The sequence below is a fragment of the Vipera ursinii genome (genome assembly GCF_947247035.1).
Source record: "Vipera ursinii genome assembly, chromosome: 2".
NCBI lineage: Eukaryota > Metazoa > Chordata > Lepidosauria > Squamata > Viperidae > Vipera > Vipera ursinii.
The window spans coordinates 98627896-98649034 of record NC_139513.1 but is presented as its reverse complement, the minus strand read 5'-3'; the positions used below and the strand labels follow the sequence as shown (position 1 = coordinate 98649034).

At 39.1% G+C, this 21139-nt stretch overlaps 1 protein-coding gene across 1 annotated transcript in view; it reads right to left on the bottom strand.

Annotated features, from left to right (window-relative positions):
• The window catches only part of HTR4 (5-hydroxytryptamine receptor 4), a gene marked incomplete at both ends in the record, with an annotated part of 299591 nt that overhangs the window by 277592 nt on the left and 860 nt on the right, over positions 1-21139 (bottom strand). The gene's annotated exons all lie outside the window — the stretch shown is intronic.

Sequence of the window (21139 nt, the reverse complement as noted above, 5' to 3'; positions counted from 1 at the left end):
ACATCACCCTGTCAACAAAAGTGCGTATAGTCAAGGCTATGGTCTTCCCAGTTGCAATGTATGGCAGTGAAAGGTAGACCATAAGAAAGGCTGAGCACCAAAGAATTGAAGCCTTTGAACTATGGTGCTGGAGAAGACTCCTGTGAGTCCCTTGGACTGCAAGGCGATCAAACCGGTCAGTCCTAGAGGAGATCAACCCTGACTGCTCTTTAGAAGGCCAGATCCTGAAGCTAAAACTCAAATACTTTGGCCACCTAATGAGAAGGAAGGACTCACTGGAGAAGAGCCTAATGCTGGGAAAGGTTGAGGGCAATAGAAGAAGGGGACGACAGAGAATGAGGTTGCTGGATGGAGTCACTGAAGCAGTAGGCGTGAGCTTAAATGGACTCCAGAAGATGGTAGAGGACAGGAAGGCCTGGAGGAACGTTGTCCATAGGGTCGCGATGGGTCGGACATGACTTCACAACTAACAACAACAAAACCATTTTACTGTCTGTGCTTCTATAGCTATTTTCTGCTCTTTGGGCTCCAAGTCAGATATTTTTTAATCCATTAAAAGTATGTACCATATTTAATCAATCTTCCTCTCTTATACAGAAAAAAATACTGAAAAACAATAATATGTGGAGGCATAGAGGGTCAGAAGGGACAATGAAGGTAAGTATTACTAGTCAGTAGAGAACAGGGCATCCAACAGTATGAAAAGAACAAATGGCCTGGAAATGCTATTGAATTATATTGTCCTTTTTATATAATTTCTATGGATGCAGGTTTCTTAATCTAATGGATTGTTGTAAGCTACATTTATTTATTTATTTAACTATAATATTTCTGAGCTGCTCCTCTGCCTAAAGAGGGACTGAGCGGTGTACATCATTTTGCTTTTATGACTCTGTAATCCCTTTTTAATGAGGTGGAGTCAGGGTGACTGAATGGAGCTGAGTATTTACTGACCTGTTCCCCTTCCTGATACCTAAATAGAGTTCACAGCAGATATTTTCTCTTTGTGTCCTGATAGCGAAACATTTGTCACTGCCTAGGATTGAACTCTCAACCTCCCAAGTGTGAGGTGAGCCGCCTCACCTCTAGGCATTGTGCCATCTGAACGGTATACAATAAAATGTCAAAATATAAAATATAAAAACAGTATATAAAAATTAAAAGGTTAGAATTAAAAATCTGAATTAAATTTTAAAAGGAGGCAATGGGATGAACCAATGTAATAGGAAGAAGCTAGTTCCTTAGATAGCCTGGCCCCATGCCATGTTGATCTTTGTAAGTCAGAACCAACACCTTGAATTGGACCTGGAAGCAAACCAGCACCCAATGCATTCATGGAGCAGAGGTGTTACATGGGCTCACACAGTCACATTTTGCACCAGCTGAAGCTTCCTGATACTTTTTAAGGGTAGCCCTATGTAAAGTATGTTGGATTAGTCCAAACAGGAGATGACCAGGGAATCAGTGATCTAGCAGAGAGCCTTCCTATCCAGGAAAGAGCATAACTGGCACGCAACTCAGAGTTCAGAAAGGGTACTCCTAAACATAACTTTTCAAGCAGGAGCTGTGAGATCATCCATGAGTATGACCAATGCCATTATAGTCCTTTATCTGGGCATGAAACCTGACTGAAAAGGGTCCAGATAATTAGTTTCCTCCAGAATCCTCTGGAGTTGCAACAATACCATCTTCTCAACCACCTTTCCCAAAAAGGGGAAGTGCGAAACTGGACAAAAAGTGTCCAGAATGGTAGGGTCCATCAATGGCTTCTGGACTAGGGGAGAAACCAATGCCGCTTTAAAAGGAGCCAAGAACACCAACTTCCAACAAAGATGGAAATTCAACAAAGATGAATTTACTATCATTTGGACCCTCCCACATTACACATCCTGGTGCCCTTAACGAGTGGAGGGTGCTTGAGCAGAGGACGCTTGCTCCACTCGTGCGACCAGAGGGCTCTCACCAGAGGGTCCTCTTCATGGACGAGTGCAAGCGCCCTCTGCTCAGCTTCACGTATGCACACTTGCCCATTTCTCCCTTGGCCTGGTTTCGAAAAGGGGGTTGGAGATTCCTGAGGTAGAGTATAGGATAAAGTGAAAGGGAGAATCCCCAGTCCTTAATGAACAAATTCCATTCCTGAGTGCAGTGCTTTTTTGTAAAAGAAAAAGGTGCCGGAACTCACACATGTCATGCAACCCACCTTGCCTACCTTTCAAGGTTCCATCCAAAAAAGGTGCCGGATCTCCGTTCTGAGCATTCTATGAGAAAAAAAGCCCTGCCTGAGTGGTACTTCAAGTACATGGCAGACTTGCAGTGATCATGTGTGGCAACCCTCAGAAGGAGTCTGTTCCAACCTCCCCTCCCCTGCTCCCCAAATAATAAGTTAAAAGCAAACTTACACAAAATCTTACAGAGTAGAATGAGAAAACTTGTAATGGAAAGAAGCTTGGAATTGTGATTTTCTGTTGAGGCTTTGTATGCTTGGAACTGTTTGGATATCAATTGTGGGGGTGTATTCATTTTGTTGCTGTTTGTTTCTTGCTGTAGTTTTCCTGCATGCTCTGACACATGGTTTCTGGTAGCAAGATCTATTGCTGCTTGAAGAGAATCACTGATTTAGTTAAAAGAAGGTCCAGCAACCACACAGCTCTCTAAGAAGCCTTATATTCTTTAAGAGGTCTTCTAATTTTTTGAAATTTGGAATTGAGATAAGCATTTTCCTGAGAAATTTGAAGCCACTCCAGATTAGGAAATTTGGTGAGCCTGATTGTATGAGAGCAAGGGGGAGCTTTCACTTTGTGCCATTATTAACTTGACTGTGGTTTATAAAAATCCACTCTTTTCCCAGTATTTCCACAGCATCAATAATTATATTGAAAGAGTTTGTATAATATACTAAGTTAAACTGAAGTTGGCTTATTTGTGGCTCAGTACAAGTATTTAAGTGTACAAGTATTTAAATAGGGACGCAGTGGCTCAGTGGGTTAGGACGCTGAGCTTGTCGATCAGAAGGTCGGCAGTTTGGTGGGTCAAATACCGAGTGCCGCATAACAGAGTGAGCGCCTGTTACTCGTCCCAGCTTCTGCCAACCTAGCAGTTCGAAAGCACGTAAAAATGCAAGTAGAAAAATAGGGACCACTATGGTGGGAAGGTAACAGCGTTCCGTGCGCCTTTGGCATCTAGTCATGCCGGCCACATGACCACGGAGACGTCCTCGGACAAGTGCTGGCTCTTCGGCTTTGAAATGGAGATGAGCACCGGCCCCTAGAGTTGGAAACGACTAGCACGCATGTGCGGGGGAACCTTTACCTTTATCTTTACTATTTAAATGAATAATAAGCTGGTTCTCTTGTCAACAGAGGAAAGGGCTTAGAGCAGAGTGATCAAAACTTCATCTTCCTTATAGTAAATAATATGCCTCATAGGCAGTGGTGGGATTCAGCCGGTTCCCACCAGTTCAGCAGAACCAGTAGCTAATTTTTTGTTGCCCAGGCCCAGAATGGACTTCTGGAAGTGGCATCCACCGGTTGTTCACATATTTGAATCCCACACTGCTCATAGGTAAATAAGCATAAAACAGGTAGTCCTCGACTTGCAATCATTTGTTTACTGGCCATTCAAAGTTACTTAGATAGTGTGATTCATTTATCCACTGCAATGAATTGCTTAACTATTGGGCAAAAAAGATCGTAAAATTGGGCAAGACTTACTTAACAACCATCTTGCATAGCAACGGAGATTCTGGTCCCGGTTGTGGTCATAAGCAGAAGACTACCTGTAAAGAAATAAGAGTTAGGAAGATAGAATATGAAGGCCATCCTATGTGTGGCACAGAATGTTATCTCTATCTACAGTATGCTGAGAGACAAAGTAAGGAACGTATGCTGTATACAAAGACTGCTGATCTTACAGCCAAGGTTACTGGGGTTACTGAAATAAGTAAAGGCTTTAAGCCCAAGCGAGGACAGCAGCAGTATGATTTTGTGAATGATATCTACTAAATATATTATCATTTTCCTCAGAACTTGGACTTCAACACTCCACTCCATGACAGCATTACTCTCCCAGCTGTAGCAGCTTCTTTACAAAACATCTTGGGCAAGTAGGTCCTCCAACCAAAGGAGGACAAGTCCTCCCTTTTGTCCTTCTGTCCTCCATCCAGCAGGCATAGCCTTAAAATCAAATATTGTCTGGCTTTTTGAGTATCTCTTCCTCAACAGCTTTTCTCTACAGTGGCAATTCCCTACTAGGTGCTAACTCAAAATTAACAAGCACTGTTCTATACCCTCTGGCTGGCTTCTGCTGTGAGCTGAAATCAACAAGAGTTGGTCACCACAATGTAAAAAAGATGTTGAGACTCTAGAAAGAGTACAGTGAAGAGCAACAAAGATGATTAGGGGACTGGAGGCTAAAATATATAAGGAACGGTTGCTGGAACTGGGTATGTCTAGTTTAATGAAGAGAAGGATGAGGGGGGACATGATAGCAGTGTTCCAATATCTCAGGGGCTGCCACAAGGAAGAGGGAGTCCAGCTATTCTCCAAGGCACCTGAAGGCAGGACAAGAAGCAACGGATGGAAACTAATCAAGGAGAGAAGCAACCTGGAACTAAGGAGAAACTTCCTGACAGTTAGAACAATTAACCAGTGGAACAACCTGTCTCCAGAAGCTGTGAATGCTCCAACACTGGAAGTTTTTAAGAAGAGACTGGCCAGCCATTTGTCCAAAATGGTATAGGGTTTCCTGCCTGAGCAGGGGGTTGGACTAGAGTACCTCCAAGGTCCATTCCAACTTTATTATTGCTGTTGTTGTTGTTAATCAGGTATGTGTTGAAAGCTCTTGTGTCTTCACCAGCTCTCGCTGAGCTTGTCAGTTGGAAAGTTGACAGTCCAGGTTTGAGACCTGTGCACCATGCAATGGCTGAGCTCCTGTTACTCGCCCCAGCTCCCGCAAACTAGCAGTTCGAAAGCATGCAAATGTGAGTAGATAAATACACACCACTTTAGTGAGGAGGTAACAATGTTCTCTGTGCTGCATAATGACCACATGACTAAAAGAATGTTTTCAGAAAACACTGGCTCCCTCGGCTAAGAAACGAAGATGAGCACTCACCCGCTAAAGGTGGACATGTCTGGAGAGGGGAAACCTTTGCCTTTACCTTAATGCATGTGGCAAAAGTACTTTTTTGTAGTTTTTCATTGCAGTTTTTGTTGCAGATGCCAGGAAAATTAAACAGTGTGTCCTTCTTTTCTCACCATTGGTCCTCTTTCCAATTGTCTATGTCCTCCTTTGCCTAACCATATATCTGGTAACCCTATGGGTAAGGAAGGCTTCATTTAGACAAAGAAGGAAATGATCCCTTAAAAGGGACTATTCTTTGGTAGTCAAAGATATATTGTCTCATTTTTTAAAAAAATATTTTTTAAAAAATCTCACCTTTATCATTTTTATTAATAACTCCAAGATGGCAAACATGCCTAATATTCCTTCCTCCTTCTATTCTTCCCAGAACAACAACCTGTGAGGAAGATTGGGCTGAAAGGGTGACTGGCCTATAAGTCACCCAGCTGGCTTTTATGCCTAATCTGGGACTAGACCTCTCAGTTTCCTGGTTTCTAGCCTGATGCTCTACTGATCGTATTGCTTTGGGAAAGGCACTGGATTTTGCTTTCAGGTTATAGCCTTCTGTGGGCACTTAATAACTGTGATTTTTTAAAAGGACATATATTTTGTCATATCACTCTCCATTTATAAAACATTATTGTAGAAAATGACTGTAGAAGAGCTGCACTGAAAAAGCATGATCCTAAATTACATGGAGAAATGAAGCTTGCAACAGCCCTTTACTCTCTATACATGTGAGTGAGCATGTAAGGCATTTCTCTCTATTCTCCCTTAAAGCAAGCATAATGTTGCTGTCTTGTCTTGGCTACAGTGGGCTAGAGACAGCTGTTTTTAGGTACTGTAGTCTACACAATGACTTCACCGCCTGTTGCAAAGGTTGCACTGTATAAATCAGGTGGATGCAGCTCTTATCCTGAGATAACTGCAGTTCAGTCTATTTTTAAACCACACACATCCAAGCAAGGTAATAGCTAATTTTCCCTTACTAATGTGCTATTGTTTGAGAGAGAACATGAAGAACATGTCATAAAGACAGAAAAAAGTGCCTGACAGAAAATAAAAAACAACAAACTTTTGATTCTGATCCTATCCCTAACTTGTTTTAGCCCTACCCTCTATGTAGCCCAGAGACATTATTCCTGAGATAATGTGGCTTTATTCCAAAAATACAAAAAAGAAAAAAAAGGTTGGTAATCCGATCTAAGGAGATAAGTAGATAGTACTGGAACAGTGCTGGTCATAAATCTTGTTCATGGGGTGATAAGTGACATGTACTGTAGTTGTAAGATCTTGGGAAAGTTAGATGGTCTTCAGGAGATTAACAGCAAGAATTAATCAGATACTGTACTTTTTCCTCCTAAAGTTACATAGGCAAAATTGAAGGATTTCAAAACATGGATCAGACCATTGAGTTAGATAGAAAAAAAATCAGATTTCTTAGCTGCTAAAATCCTTCAGAAACAAGACTGACTTGAGGAACAGGAAAAGGCTCTACCAGATTGGATGGAATCAGGTTGCTGGTACATAGCTCAAGATGGAAGAGAGGCTCTTGAACTCACCCTTATTCAATCACCTAGGAAAGCCATGGTGTGCCTAGTTAGGGATAAATCTCCCCTAAAGAGCTGAAGGAGAAATATATTTGATTACTCAGTGGGGAGAGTTAAAAGGAATAGACTAGACTAGACTAGACTAGACTAGACTAGACTAGACTAGACTAGACTAGACTAGACTAGACTAGACTAGAATAGAATAGAATAGAATAGAATAGAATAGAATATCTTTATTGTTATTGTGTAACTCACAACAAAATTAAGCGTATATGAGAATTACCAAGAGGCTTCCTCTTCATTTCAGTTCACTGTACTATTAATAATGATACTGATAATTGATTAAACTTGTACGCTATCTCTGGGTAGCTATTGGATGATCTAGTAAAAGGAAACCACTTGTCTTGCATATATTATGGTTTTATATAGCTTTCCCCAACAAGGAACATTCCAGATCTATTGGCTTTTCATCCCACTACTCCTTCCGTCGCGGGTTGAAGACCCATTTATTTGAACTAGTGGGTCTGGCCTGATGGGGGTATATGGGTTTTTATAGGTTTGTTTTATTATTCTTGTTTTAACTTGGGCATTGATTTAATTGTCTTTTAATTTTTGTATTGTCATTTTATATTTATGCCCTGTGAACCGCCCTGAGTCCCTTTGGGAGAAGGGCGGTATAGAAATCTCAATAAATTAAATTAAAATTAAATTACTCAGGATTATGAGAAATGAAGTCTTCTGGATGGTACAAAAGTTGACTATCAGAACACCAACTGTCTTTTATACATCGATCTCAGATAAATTTTCTACTGCAACATTTTTGACAGTAAGATATTGCTTTTTTGCTCACTTAAACCTGGAGGGTTTTTAAAAAAACCAGAAGTGATAAATGCAGTTCATTGGAAGCCTGTAAACTCATCAGGAAGCTCCAGATGCATAAAGAATTGTCAAGTAATTTATGCCTGATTATTCCCCTTGGGGACTTAATTAATTAGCCAGATATGTCCCTGAGAAATTAAAGCTTTCAGCTGAAGAGCATGTAAATATTTTTCTGTGCTACAGCCCTGAAACTTATTCATGTGAAGAAATAGCAGCAATTCTTTGGTCGAATTCATTCTTAGGGATGATTGGTAGACTGAGACTACCATGGATCTCCTTTCTTTTAGAGAGCACAAAATTGGACTATGCAAAGCAGACATATTGTTTATGTACACTTTTATGAATACTTGATGCACAGATATATGAAGTGGGCTGTGACAATATATTTGTGTTCTGTAGCCACAGTTAATGGGCTCTGGGACATGAGTTCAGTATGCCCACAGACTCCTTTGCATGTTTCATGTTCATTGCATTAGCTAAACCCCCAAGATTCTTTTAATTAAAAAGAAACCAGTGAGAAACTGCCAAAAAAGACTGGCCCAGCCACTCACATTGTCATTATTTCCAAGAAACTGGCATCCAGATAGTCATTTTTAGAAAATGGAAGTCCTGTGCTTTGTGGAAAAATAGCAGAGGGAAAGTGGGGTTAGACGGAGCATTGGGTGAGGGCCACTAGAAGAGTTACAGAACTTAAACAACTTAACTATTTTGCTATCTAGTAAATGAATGCTTGGATAAGACCCACCATAGGTTTACAACAAAACTTTCAAAATTTTCAATCAGTCTACTGACTATCCTGGATTACAGAAATATACCTTTAATTATAATAATAATAAAGCTAGACATGACCAAGTTGCTAAACTAATCCACTGGGCATTGTGTAAAAAATACTTGTCTGTGCCAAGAAGTGGGAAAAGTTGATGAGAATGAGAGGGTGAAGATTTTGTGCGACTTCCGAATACAGACAGATCGCCATTTGGAACACAACATGCCAGATATTGCAGTCATAGAGAACCGAAGCGTACAGTTGATTGATATCGCTGTACCAGGAGATGGCACAGTTGAAGAAAAAGAACTGGAAAAAATTACGAAATACTGCAACCTGGCCATCAAAACTGCGCGATTATGGATGAAACATGTAACAGTGATGCCCATGGTCATCAGGGCACTGGGAACTATGTCCAAAAACTTTCCAAAATACATCAAGAAATTGCAGATTCCTGCAATAACTCTAGCAAAGCTACAAAAAACTGCGCTATTTTACATTTGAAGGAGATACCTTGTTGATACCTAGGATGCTGGCAGCAACCCATGTCAACCATTAGTGCCAGTCAATTTGAATGTTCAGTTGATTGAGGTTCATGTTTAATGAATAAAATAATAATAATAATAATAATAATAATAATAATAATAATAATAATAATAATAATAATAATAATAATAATAATAATATAAAGTTGGAAGGGACCTTAGAGGTCATCTAGTCCAACCCCCTGCTCTAGCATGAAACCCTGTACCATTTCAGACAAATGGCTGTTCAGTCTCTTCTTAAAAACTTCCAGTGTTGCAGCATTCACCACTTCTGGAGGCAGGTTGTTCCACTGGTTAATTGTTCTAACTGTCAGGAAGTTTCTCCTTAGTTCCAGGTTGCTTCTCTCCTTAATTAGTTTCCATCCATTGCTTCTTGTCCTGCCTTCAGGCACTTTGGAGAATAGCTTGACTCCCTCTTCTTTGCGGCATCCCCTGAAATATTGGAACACTGCTATCATGTCACCCCTCACCCTTCTCTTCGTTAAACTAGACATACCGAATTCCAGCAACCGTTCCTTATATAAAATATATAAGGAACGGTTGCTGGAATTTGGTATGTCTAGTTTAACGAAGAGAAGGGTGAGGGGTGACATGACAGCCTCCAGTCCCCTAATCATCTTTGTTGCTCTTCACTGTACTCTTTTTAGAGTCTCAACATCTTTTTTTACATCGTGGTGGCCAAAACTGGATGCAGTATTCCAAATGTGGCCTTACCAAGGCATTGTAAAGTGGCATTAATACTTCACATGATCTTGATTCTATCCCTCTGTTAATGCAGCCTAGCACTGGTTGGCTTTTTTGGTAGCACATTGCTGGCTCATATTTAAGTGATTGTCCACTAGGACTCTGAGATTCCTCTCACAGTTACTATTATTGAGCAAGGTACTACCTATACTATACCTGTGCATTTGGTTTTTCTTGCCTAAGTGTAGAACCTTACTTTTTTCACCCTTGAATTTTATTTTGTTGGATAGAGCACAGTGTTCAAGTCTGTCCAGATCCTCCTGGATCTTAAGCCTGTCTTCTGGAGTGTTGGCTATTCCTGCCATCTTGGTGTTATCTGCAAATTTGATGAGTTCCCCATCTATCCCCTCGTCCAAATTGTTGATGGTGTTGAAGAGCACTGGGCCTAGAACAGAGCCCTGGGGCACCCCATTACACACTTCCACTTTCCTATATTTCCTTTATGGATGCAGTCATGCAACACATATTAAGGAAAAATTGTAGTAATCTTACTATTTTATGAATTGAATCATTGTTTCAGGGTCTTTTTAAATGTGTGGCTATGAAGCAGCCAGTTTGACATGCCTGATTTAGAGGAACAATTGCATGCCTACAATTGCCTCATTGGAGCCAATCATACTTCACATATCTTGGAAGTTGAAACATTATTGAGCAGGGTCATTGCTTGAGCAGGGTCCATAAAATTATCTGGGACACTACAAATCCTCTTCACGACCTGTTTTCCTTGTTACCTTCTGGGAGGAGGCTTCATGGTATCCATAGCAGAACATCCAGATTCAGCCATAGTTTCATTCCATACAGCAATAACCATGTGAACTCTCAAGCTTCCTCCTTCCATCATATATTCAAGATGGACAGTTTTTAATATTTATTTGTTATGTATATGTAGAGGTGTGGGTCTATACATATGTTGTATATAGTATGTTTAGGTGTGTGTCATGTATGTCTTCACTTTGAGAGCAGGCAACTAAATTTCATTTTTGATGTGTGCCATTGTGCCCACAGAAAAAGATGAGATTATCTATCTCTATCTTATCTTATCATGGGGATATGTGTGCGCATCCTTATCATAAACTCCAGCATTTAGCTAACTGTATTCTACCGGGGCATCTGCCTGGGAACAAAAACAGAAAGAAGTAACCAAGATCAGCAATCTAATCAAAGACCAGGCAGAGTCATAGATAAGAAATGAGATAGAATATATCCATAATTCTCTATCAACACCCAGCTGCCCTCTTGTGGTTAGAGGGTCTTGAGGTGCTGAAGAAATGGTGCTACTGAATCCACATTTCAACAATGCAAGGAAAATGTTTAATTTCTAAGGCAAAGGGAAATAGGTGAGGTTGCTTCCGTGGTTGACTGCTATTCCCATCTAAGACAGATGCTCCCTTGTATCAATACCCAGGGTGAAAACATCTCAATCTCAGTTATGTATATGGCAGTCATATTTACTAAGCCTGTGCCTGAATTCTTTGAATCACCAAAGAAATATTCATCAGTTAATTGTTGATAGTCCCAAAGATGCTTTTTCAAGAGTTGCCTCTTGAAAAAACACCTTTGGGATAACCATGACCTGCATGACTGAGAATCTCCATAGACATTAATTGTTGATACTTTGTTTGTTATTCCAGGGCTTGGAGTTAATTACAGGTAGTTCTAAATTTATGACCACAATTGACCCCCAACATTTATGTTGTTAAGTGAGAAATTTGTTAAGTGAGTTTTGCCCCAATTTATGATTTTTCTCACCACATTCGTTAAGTGAATTACTGCAATTCTTAAATTAGTAACACGGTTTTTAGGTGAATCTGGCGTCTCCGTTGATTTTGCTTGTCAGAAGGTCACAAAAGGTGATCACATGACCCCAGGACACTGCAACCGACTGTGAATCAGTTGTTAAGCTTCCAAATGTAATTCATGTGACCATGGGAATGCTGCAATGGTCATAAGCATGAAAAATGGTCATAAGTCATATTTTTCAGTGCCATTGTAACTTTGAATGGTCACTAAATGAATTGTTTTAAGTCAATGACTACTTGTATTAAAACCTACCACCCCTATATCACTCTGGATAATGTTTTAGTTCCCCAGGTTTTGCTCTTTATCTAAGTATGATTCACATATTTTAAAATCTTTTGACACATAGCAGAAACTCAGATCAGAGATTCTCTGGAAAAAGTTTCTCACGTCCACTTTTCAAGGCCAGAGGACACTGCCATATCTTCTCATTCAAACAAAGGCCCTGTCATCTCCAAAGCCTTGTGAAAGACTACAAAGCAATACTATTTCAGAGGCCAGAAATATTTAATTTTGGATGGTCCCTTGAGGTTTTAATACCATTTTAAGCTTTTATTGTAGTAATACCCCTCAGAAGGAGCAGCATTTTTATTCAGATAAATTTGGTGAAGACAAAAGGACCATAGAGGATCAGTACCACTATCTTCCTGCTTATTCCTTCAGGAAAAAAAAACATACTCAGGCTGCGGCCTACTACCCGGTCATGGCCTATTTGGAATCTGGCCACGTGAGAGGCGGGCTAGTGTGCACACTCCCATGAACGGTGCCCCAAAGGTTTCTCTCTTGTTTGAGTGGAGTTGCACAGGCACTCATGCATGCTGTCCCACTGCTTGCATGGCTTGGTTCTCCTCTCCCCTCCCAGCCAGGCCACAAAGCTGCCTGCTCCTAATGCTCCAAAAGTGGAGTGGTGAGAGCAAAGTCTGAGTGGGATGAGCGTACCCCGCTCAGCTTTGCTGACTCACCAAAGCTGCTTGTGCAGGACACCCAATCCACTTTTGGAACGCAGCCTCGGTGAGTGAAGGAGTCTTTGGGGTAGTCATATCATGCTGCTTCAGGCCTTTGAAAAAACTTTTGGCAGAGAGAAGCCTAAAGGAGCGTGAAACCGCACCTCAAAGGCTTCTGTCTTGTGTGAGTGGAGCTGTCCCTATGCATGTGTGTGCACACATACACGGTCTGCTTCTCTCTCCCTTCAGCTGAGCCACCAAGTTGCAAAGGTTGGGGACCACTGCTATACAGTATAGAACAGTAATTGTACTTTGCTAATTAGACAGACTAATTCTCAGGTGTCTATGCTTTCTTCTGGGTAAAAATAAAATGGATTACATCTGAGTTTAAAAATAAAAGAACGAAGCACACCAGCTTTTCAATGTGGAACTAGCTTTGCTAAAATCCTGATTTTTGTTATTTTTGTTGAGTGGAACAGAACACTTGCTTTTCTATTTCACACCGTTTGCTCTTGAATTAGATAGCAACCCTTAGGCTACACTTGTTAGAATTGCATTTCTTTTCTTTTCTTTTCTTTTCTTTTAAAAATACAAGAAAAGTGGCATTAACTGCTAATAAACTCCTTGGTAGAGAACAAAGAAATAAGCTATTTAAGTGGTAGCTTGTTTCTAGTAGTATCTTTACTAAAAGGTACTTAAAAATAAACCATTTAAAACTTTCAATCTGTGATTCAGTTAAATTTGTCCTAGACCCTAAAATAATATAATTAACCATTTCACACAGCAGTAATCAATTGTGTTGGGCCACTGGATATATTTGGGGTTTTGAGATCATAGATATTCTCACAAAAGGACTGCAGTCCTGCTTTTCTTAGTTTCAGCTGTGGAGAAATGGATACGGTTCCCAATAAATATGCAATAGTCTTCCATGGTTAAAATAAAATTAAGATTTTGGCTGTCCTTGTGGCCTATTGGACCAAATATATCCAAGATGAATAATATTGTCCTTACCATTGGCAACAGGTTGTTTGTGTTTTCAGATATGACTAATGTTGCTAACCATAACTACATATTCTTTGCATAATGTGAAAGCTTTGATTGCCAAAGCCATAACAGCAGCAGAAGTCAATATATATGGCCCTATCTAGTGAGTACCATAGTATTTGAAAAATTCCATTTAAAAATAGAAGAGATATAAATAGTAAAGAATAACCATTAACAAATGAAATGAAAGAAAAAGTAGATACGCTGTGCATTATGGAACTAAGAAAAATAACATGTATTTTATAAATCTGAATAAAAATGGTGTAATTCTATGTAGATGAATAAAGGCATATTGTACGAATAGGATCATCACGGTTGTTGTGAGTATTGAAATAGGTAGCTGTTATGTTCTAATGATGGTCATAATGGAAAAACCAAGAATGAATGTGTGTGTGTGTGTGTGTGTGTGTGTGTGTGTGTGTACTGTGTTTGTACATTTTGAATAAATATAAATAAATATAATAGAAAAATTATTCTGTTAGGTGCAGAGGACAGATTGGTGGGAAAGAGATGAAAGAACACAAAAAGGTGATTATTGTAGACCAGGGGTATCAAACTCAATTTCATTGAGGGCGCATCAGCATTGCAGTTGCCCTCAGGGGGCTGGGTGGGTATGGCCTGGGTGGGCGTGGCCTACTGGGTGGGCGTGGCTAGAGTGCGTATGGCCTACTGGGTGGGCATGGCCAGCTCTACATCGTTCGCATCAAGGGGAGCCTGGGCAGGAGTGGGACAGATCTGAGGGTCTCTGGCAGAAGGAGGGTCTCTGGGCCAGGGCCAAGGCAGTGGGGGCCGTTCCCTCACTGTTTCCAGGATGGCTTTGCGGGCCACATGAAACCACTTCGCGGGCCGGATCCGGCCCCCGGGCCTTGTGTTTGACATGTCTGTTGTAGACTATTCAGAAACCCAGAAATAAGTTTTTGGTGGATATCTGCTTAGGCAAAGGTTGCTTGTTTTGATTGCATGGCTTAAACATTTACATTCATGCAAACAAACAGAAAAGGAAGGAACATAAATCTGAAGCCACAATTGATTCAATTGTTTATGATGAAAGATGGAGAAAATTTGTGAAGAATATAAAGATGGATGATAGGTTCTGAATGTGGGACAGGCTATTATTTGATAACTACGTGAGTTGATCTGTGTGTGGGGGGAAAGCTTATGGAAAGAAAGGAAAGAAATGAACATAAAATAATTGCTGGAAGAGACAGTGCACATCCTGCTTGGAAAAAAGTATTAGATGATAAATTAATCTCCCAGTACCGAATTCATTGAAAATGGATGTAAGGAGGGGGGAAAAAAGGAAGATGCTTGGAACAGAGTGAAAAGAATTGTGTTACTAAGGATCACAGAAATGTGTGCAGTTAACTGAAAGGGACATATGAATAAGGGAGGGAAAGCACCCTAAAACAATGTCTCTGGAATATCAGACCAGCTCTGAGCCCTGTCAGTGTGAACCAAGAAGGCTTGAAAATGGAGGAGCTGGCAGTATGCCAAGATACAATGCTGTTCTGTTGCTTGTCCCATAGAAAAGCATTGGGAAGATTTTCCTGGTTTTTATCCTCAAAGCCCAGGTGGATCTCACTATTTTTTGTACTGAAAAAAAATGAAAGGTTTGAATTATTTTCTTTTGCCAGCTTTTCTTTGCCGTGCTCACTGCCCCTCCCAAAGCGATTGGTCTGATTTCCTTCTGGTTTTGGAGAGGAGCCAGATGATGGATACGCAGACAGATGGACAGATAGACAGGGAGACAAGCAGAGAGAGCCACAAATCCCTTCCCATAATTTCTTTCCTGCATTCTGGAGAATTGAAAGGAGAAAAAAGGATGCTTGATTGAAAAGTGAAATGTGGCAGACTGGGTGAGGAAAAAAAATGCATGTGAAAAGTGATTGATGAAAAATATAAAGATGTTGCAAGGCATATAGTTAAACTGCAGAATGAATGGTTAATTTTCAAAGAAGCCAAGAAAATGCTGAGTGGAATTTATAGGAATTTTTTTAAAAAAGCTACTGTTTTTGAACTGTGTGGAAAGGGATAAATAGTCTCCAGCAGAGTAATCAAATTAAAAATAAAAGTGATGAAGTTATTCGAGTGAAGTGAGAAAGAATATGCCAAAATGAATATTTTTATAGATCCAAATGGGAAAGATAGTAATATGTTGAAGAGCAGAACTTGAACAAATGCTGCAAATGTTAGCATTTTGGAAAGAACCTGAGAGGAAATAATAAATGCTCTGATAATACTAAAAATATTGACACTGCAAGTGTAGATTGAAGAGCATGTTTGTGTGGTGATGTTAGAAATGAGCTGGTTACAAATATCAATATTTGTGTACTGCACTCTGTAGGCTGAGAACACAAGTAATTTGCAGCAAATGTCTAATAGACTATATGATGCAGCAAGGATCGTATGATGCAGTATGATTCAGATCTTAAGTCAGAATAGCTGTGTCTGACAAAGCAAATGAATTTAACAATTTCAAGTTTTATCCATAAATAATGAAAACCTAGAGAAAGGGTATGAATAGTAGTATAGATGGGCAAAATGTCCCACAGACAAATGCTGTGTTCATAGAATAACCAGGTAGTTGTCTGGGCCTTGTCTAAAACCTGCAGTTTGTGTGTTGTGGGTAGTAACTGGGCCAGAAAAGTAGTGGTGCCTGACAGCCAAGGGGAGACAAGGAAAGGAAAGGAATAGGAAGGATGGGGAGCAGGCAGGTATGTACCAATCTTGGAACCAAGGCCATTGGAGTTCATAATGGTGACTAAGGAGACATAGGAAAGGAACTCTAAGAAGATTGGGGGAAGAGTAGATGGGCCACTTGGTTATTTCATACTCAAAGCCAATTTAGATATGGCCATTGATACCTTTGGCTTCAGGGGCAGAATTTCCAACCGGTCTAACATGAATTGACACTATTTTATCCCTATAAATTTCTTAACAGTAATCATCTAAGATTGTTTACATTCTGTAGAATCTGTACTGTGGAATTCCTGAATATGCTTCTTTTTCACCAGATTATCCATCTTATCGTTATATCTAAATCCATGTACATTGTAGTTCATTTCCCTGCAAATAAATGAGGTTAACTTCCAACTGAATATGGGCAGGATTACAGGCTAATCTGGCTGGATTTTCAGATCAGATTTCTCCTACAAAGAATGCAGGTCACATTCTTACTTGGTATTTTTAAGCATCCTAAGAATATTTGTTTTGATGTAGTTTTAATGTAAGTACCGGTATGTGTTTTATATAAAACAGGTACAGTACATTCAGTACAGTACATGTACATGTGCAGTACAGTTATATGTACAGTATATTCAAAAAGAAATCTGTATAAGTCTTGTTCCTTGTTCAGATTCATCTTAGCATCCATAAACTGATCACTACAGCAATGAGTGTAATTTTGGGTTTTAATTCTGCATTTTAATCTCCATTCCTTGTCTAAAGCACTTAGTTACATTTTCAGGTCTTTCATCACCTCCTCCCTTTTTTTAGCTCAGTTTCCTTCCAACTCTGATTTATGTGCAGTAATTTATATTACAGTTGCAATCCAGCATTACAAATAAGAAGCATTTAAAAAATAAAATAAAATAAAAAAGGCAAGATAATATTTAACAATTAATGGTAGATTGTCAGTAGACTGTTAAAGTCTGCCTAAAATTGCAGACAGTTTAACAAAATATAGCTACATCCAAAGAGACTACAACAGACTGATCCAATAACAGCAATTGTACATTAAAAAGATTGGTGTTTCCTGGGTATTTTATCAGGTGAGGTGTTAGGAGATGAGTCCGTGAGTTCTTATGGAAGGTAAGGGATAGTAAGATATGAGCTGTAGTTTCAATAGCCTCTTGCCACAGGGGCACAGTCTCAGCTCATATGAAGTTGAATTTAACTTCTGTGATGTCTTAAAATGTAAATTTTCTGAGTACAACTCAAAAGTTTTTTGATGTTATGCAGTGTTGGCATTATAGTATCAAGTCTTGAATGGAAGAGCGAATTCTATATTGTGGATACCAATATGGAATGTATACGATATCTAAATTTGTCCATTCTTTATAATCTTTTGAGGGGAAATTTCTACATACCTTGTTTCATTTCATATTTTAGTAGTCAATGGTCACAGTAAGTTATATTTGCACTTTCTTTGAATGGATACTGTTGAGTTAGACAATTCCCAAGTGAATCATCTCAAGAAATCTTTCAGTATCTTCTCCCTTCTAACTGTTGAATTTATTACCCATAAGCAGTTACATCACTCCCTTGATATATTGATCTGAGATTAATTATGTGCCTCCAGAATTTTAAACCCAAATTACATGAAATTTTGCAATGCTTCTTTCAGTTTTGCTTTTTTTAAAAAAAATATTGAGCATAAATTGAAGAACAAGCAAAGACTTCCCAATTTGTTCTTCTTTTGCCATTTTTTTATTTTAGAAGCTCCTTTCTTGTAACAATCCAGAGAAAGCTCACAAATCAAGTACCTTTCTGAATATGATTTCGACAATATATAGTCATCTCAATTAACATTCATTGCCATAATGTTAGTGTAATCCCCCTTTACACTCCTTTTTGGTTGCCTTCCAAACAGTGGTGATTATATGTCTCAATTTCAGTTACAATTCTTTTTCTTCTTTTCAGGAAGTTCTCACTATTCTACTTCATTAGATGGATCACATTCTAGTTAAATCCCTTAACCTTTTGTCACAGTGAAGTATAATAGTAGTTGTAATGTCTTAGCTATTTTGGTTGCTCATTTATACACTTTTCAAAGCTGTTTTGGAAATATATTGATGAGAACTCTGCAAGAGGTTGATTGTACGATAGATTGGTATAAAGATATGGCTACCACAATTCTTGATTTATTTCCTAATACTATCCATTATGGAATTTGCATTTTTGCAGAATTACCAAACCACACAAATTTCTTCTCTGGTCAACCCATTCAATTTCTAACACCATGTGTATCATTAATTCCTTTTTGTCCTAATGTCCATAACAAAACTTGGAGTTGAGCTTACTTGAAGGAGACTAACCTTTCATTTTTGCCTTTGAGTCATTGAGTCATTGCTGAATAATTGTCTCCTGCTTTCTAGCCTGCTGCATTCACCACTAAGAAAATTGACTCTTTTTATATATGACAGTCTAATACATTCAATCATACATACAATACTAATTTAGACAGATCTCTTTGGGCTTTCCATCATCTCTGTTTGTTTCGTCTTATCAAACATTTGGCCACCTCACTGCTTCATCACTAAAGGAAGTTGAAAAGCACTCTTTTCAATAAAGAGCCTTAAGGAATATTTCACATCCCTTCGCAGAAAGATTCTCCTCTGAGTTTTCTATTAACTAGCTATTAGCATAAGCTGATCTATAAGAAAATCTTCTCTTCCCAATGATCGCGGAAGTGGTGGGGGAACTTTCGAAATTGCCTCTTAGGACTACTTGCTTGCTTTTCCAAAAAAGATACCTTAAAGATCAATTGTGGCTTTTCTTAGAAAGCAAAGTTTCAGATTTGATATTCAAATTGGGATTTACTGAGGTGGTGCAATGCTTTTGAAAGGACACTTTGCAAAGTGTGTTCATGCAAGTGAAGGAAGAAAGTGTTTGAAAAACCTGTTGATCTGCTTCAAAAAATTTCCTTGGCTGCTTCTGTGAGCATATGCAGGTGTACAAATGCTCTGCAAATCTGTCTTCAGACAACTGAGGAAAACAGCCTCCAAAGATATTGCTCTTTTGAAGGAGGAGGCACCCTTCTCAGGTGCTTTTGTACAGTTCTACAGTAATATTTATATATGTTGCTTCTAGTTACAAAACAAACCATTGCAAAATTATCCAAGGTGCTTAACAAAATACATTCTTTGTCTGCCTAACGGTTTTTAAAAAAAATATATCTATTAATGAGCCTTCAAGGTATATGTACCATGAAGATACCACTGGATGTATAATTTTGGGGAAATCCAAAGTAACCTTTTATTTTCATGTGCCTTCCATCATTAATTCCAGCAAAGCCCAAAATGTCTATTTATAATATTCACACATTCAGACTTAGTATTATTAATTCCATTCTGGGCTGATGCAAAATATCACTTTAGAATCTAGACTTCAGATAAAAATATCACTTTAGAAATGGCAATGGCAAATAATCTTAGAAATTCTTCTTCCAACAGGAGTTTCTTCCTACGCATGCTTACACTGAGAGGAAAACAAATACCTACTTTTTAATCAGTTTTTTAACAAAGCCCTTCTGGTCATGTGCAGTACATTTTCTAATTGCCTGAGAATTTATTATAATGTAATAAATAAATTCTAAATAAATATTGTAATAAATTCTGTTCATTTATAATTCTCTCAATACCCACAAACCTGACTTCTGTTTTTCCTGTGTCATTCTCTCGCCCTCTGGTGGTCAATGAAAAGTAATATTATCAATACACAGAGCCTTTAGTTTATTTTGATAAAGTATGTTTATATTCAGCTACGAGGTTCTGATCTGAGGGATGAAGCAAACTTGTTCTTTCCCTGCTTCAAAAATCAGGTGGAGAACCAAAGAATGGAAACTACAGGGAAGCAAACTTCAAACAATTCAGATGGTGTCTTCATGGTAAGACCAGCCGAATAGGCATTCTTGGAAAGGAGAAGATGTTTTTTGTGGAAATTTAGAAACAACCCCCCCCCACACACACACACCTCAAGTTCATGTCACCGACATAATTAATTATGCTCAGGTGACATTTATTTATTTATTTTAATTCCATTTATATCCCGCCCTTCTCCGAAGACTCAGGGCGGCTTACAAGCTTAGCAGTAGCCTTCATTCTATGTATATGCCTGCTTATTAGGGCTTTCACACACACCCCAAGCGGCATTATTACAAAGTCAGCTTAATTGCCCCCAACAATCTGGGTCCTCATTTCACCTACCTGGGAAGGATGGAAGGCTGAGTCAACCTTGAGCCTGGTGGGATGCGAACCTGCACTAATTGCAGGCAGCTGGTGTTACTTAAGGAGGCATTAGCCCACTGCTCCACCAAGGCTCATATCGTGTGGGATGGGAGGATAAAGTGGAGCAGCACATAGATCATTTGGAGCAATGTTGAGTCATAGAAGCAAGAGTATACAAAACAAATGACACAAAAAACACTTCAGATATTTGATTTTTTTATTTGTTTTATTAGCATACAAGAAAATAAAGTGAAAGAAGAAAGCGTTTCATAGAAGGGAGAACAACGTACCAATAATTTAGGAGTTCTTTACAGGAAAAAAAAATCCCTATGAGATAAATACACTGGATTACTAAACCCTTTTGGAAATACTAATTTCTTCAGGTCTCTTTCCTGGCAAACAGCCTCATCTTATTGTTAACGGCTCCTGTGCTGTTTCTGCACATATTTTTCCTAATCCTAAAGCTCAGTTTTCAATGTTGTCGTTTAGCACATCAGCTGCAGGACCTCCGGCGGCCTCTCCTGTTCCTCCCAGACCTTTTTTTTTTTTTGTAATAGTCTGCATGACTTGCAGGCCAGCAAAGAGGTCAGAGAATCTGCAGAGGGCAGCAAGGAGGGAGAGTGACATTGCTCCCACCACCTCCATGCAGCCCCTTTTTCCTTTCAGAAGAAATGACCACAGTTAACTTTTTTAAAAGAAGTGCCAGAAAAAGGGAAAGTAATTTTCTGGATAACAAGCAGCAAGTCAGTTTCAAAAGCCATTTAAAGCCTGTTGCGTTTTTAGGATCACCTTAAGATCTTAA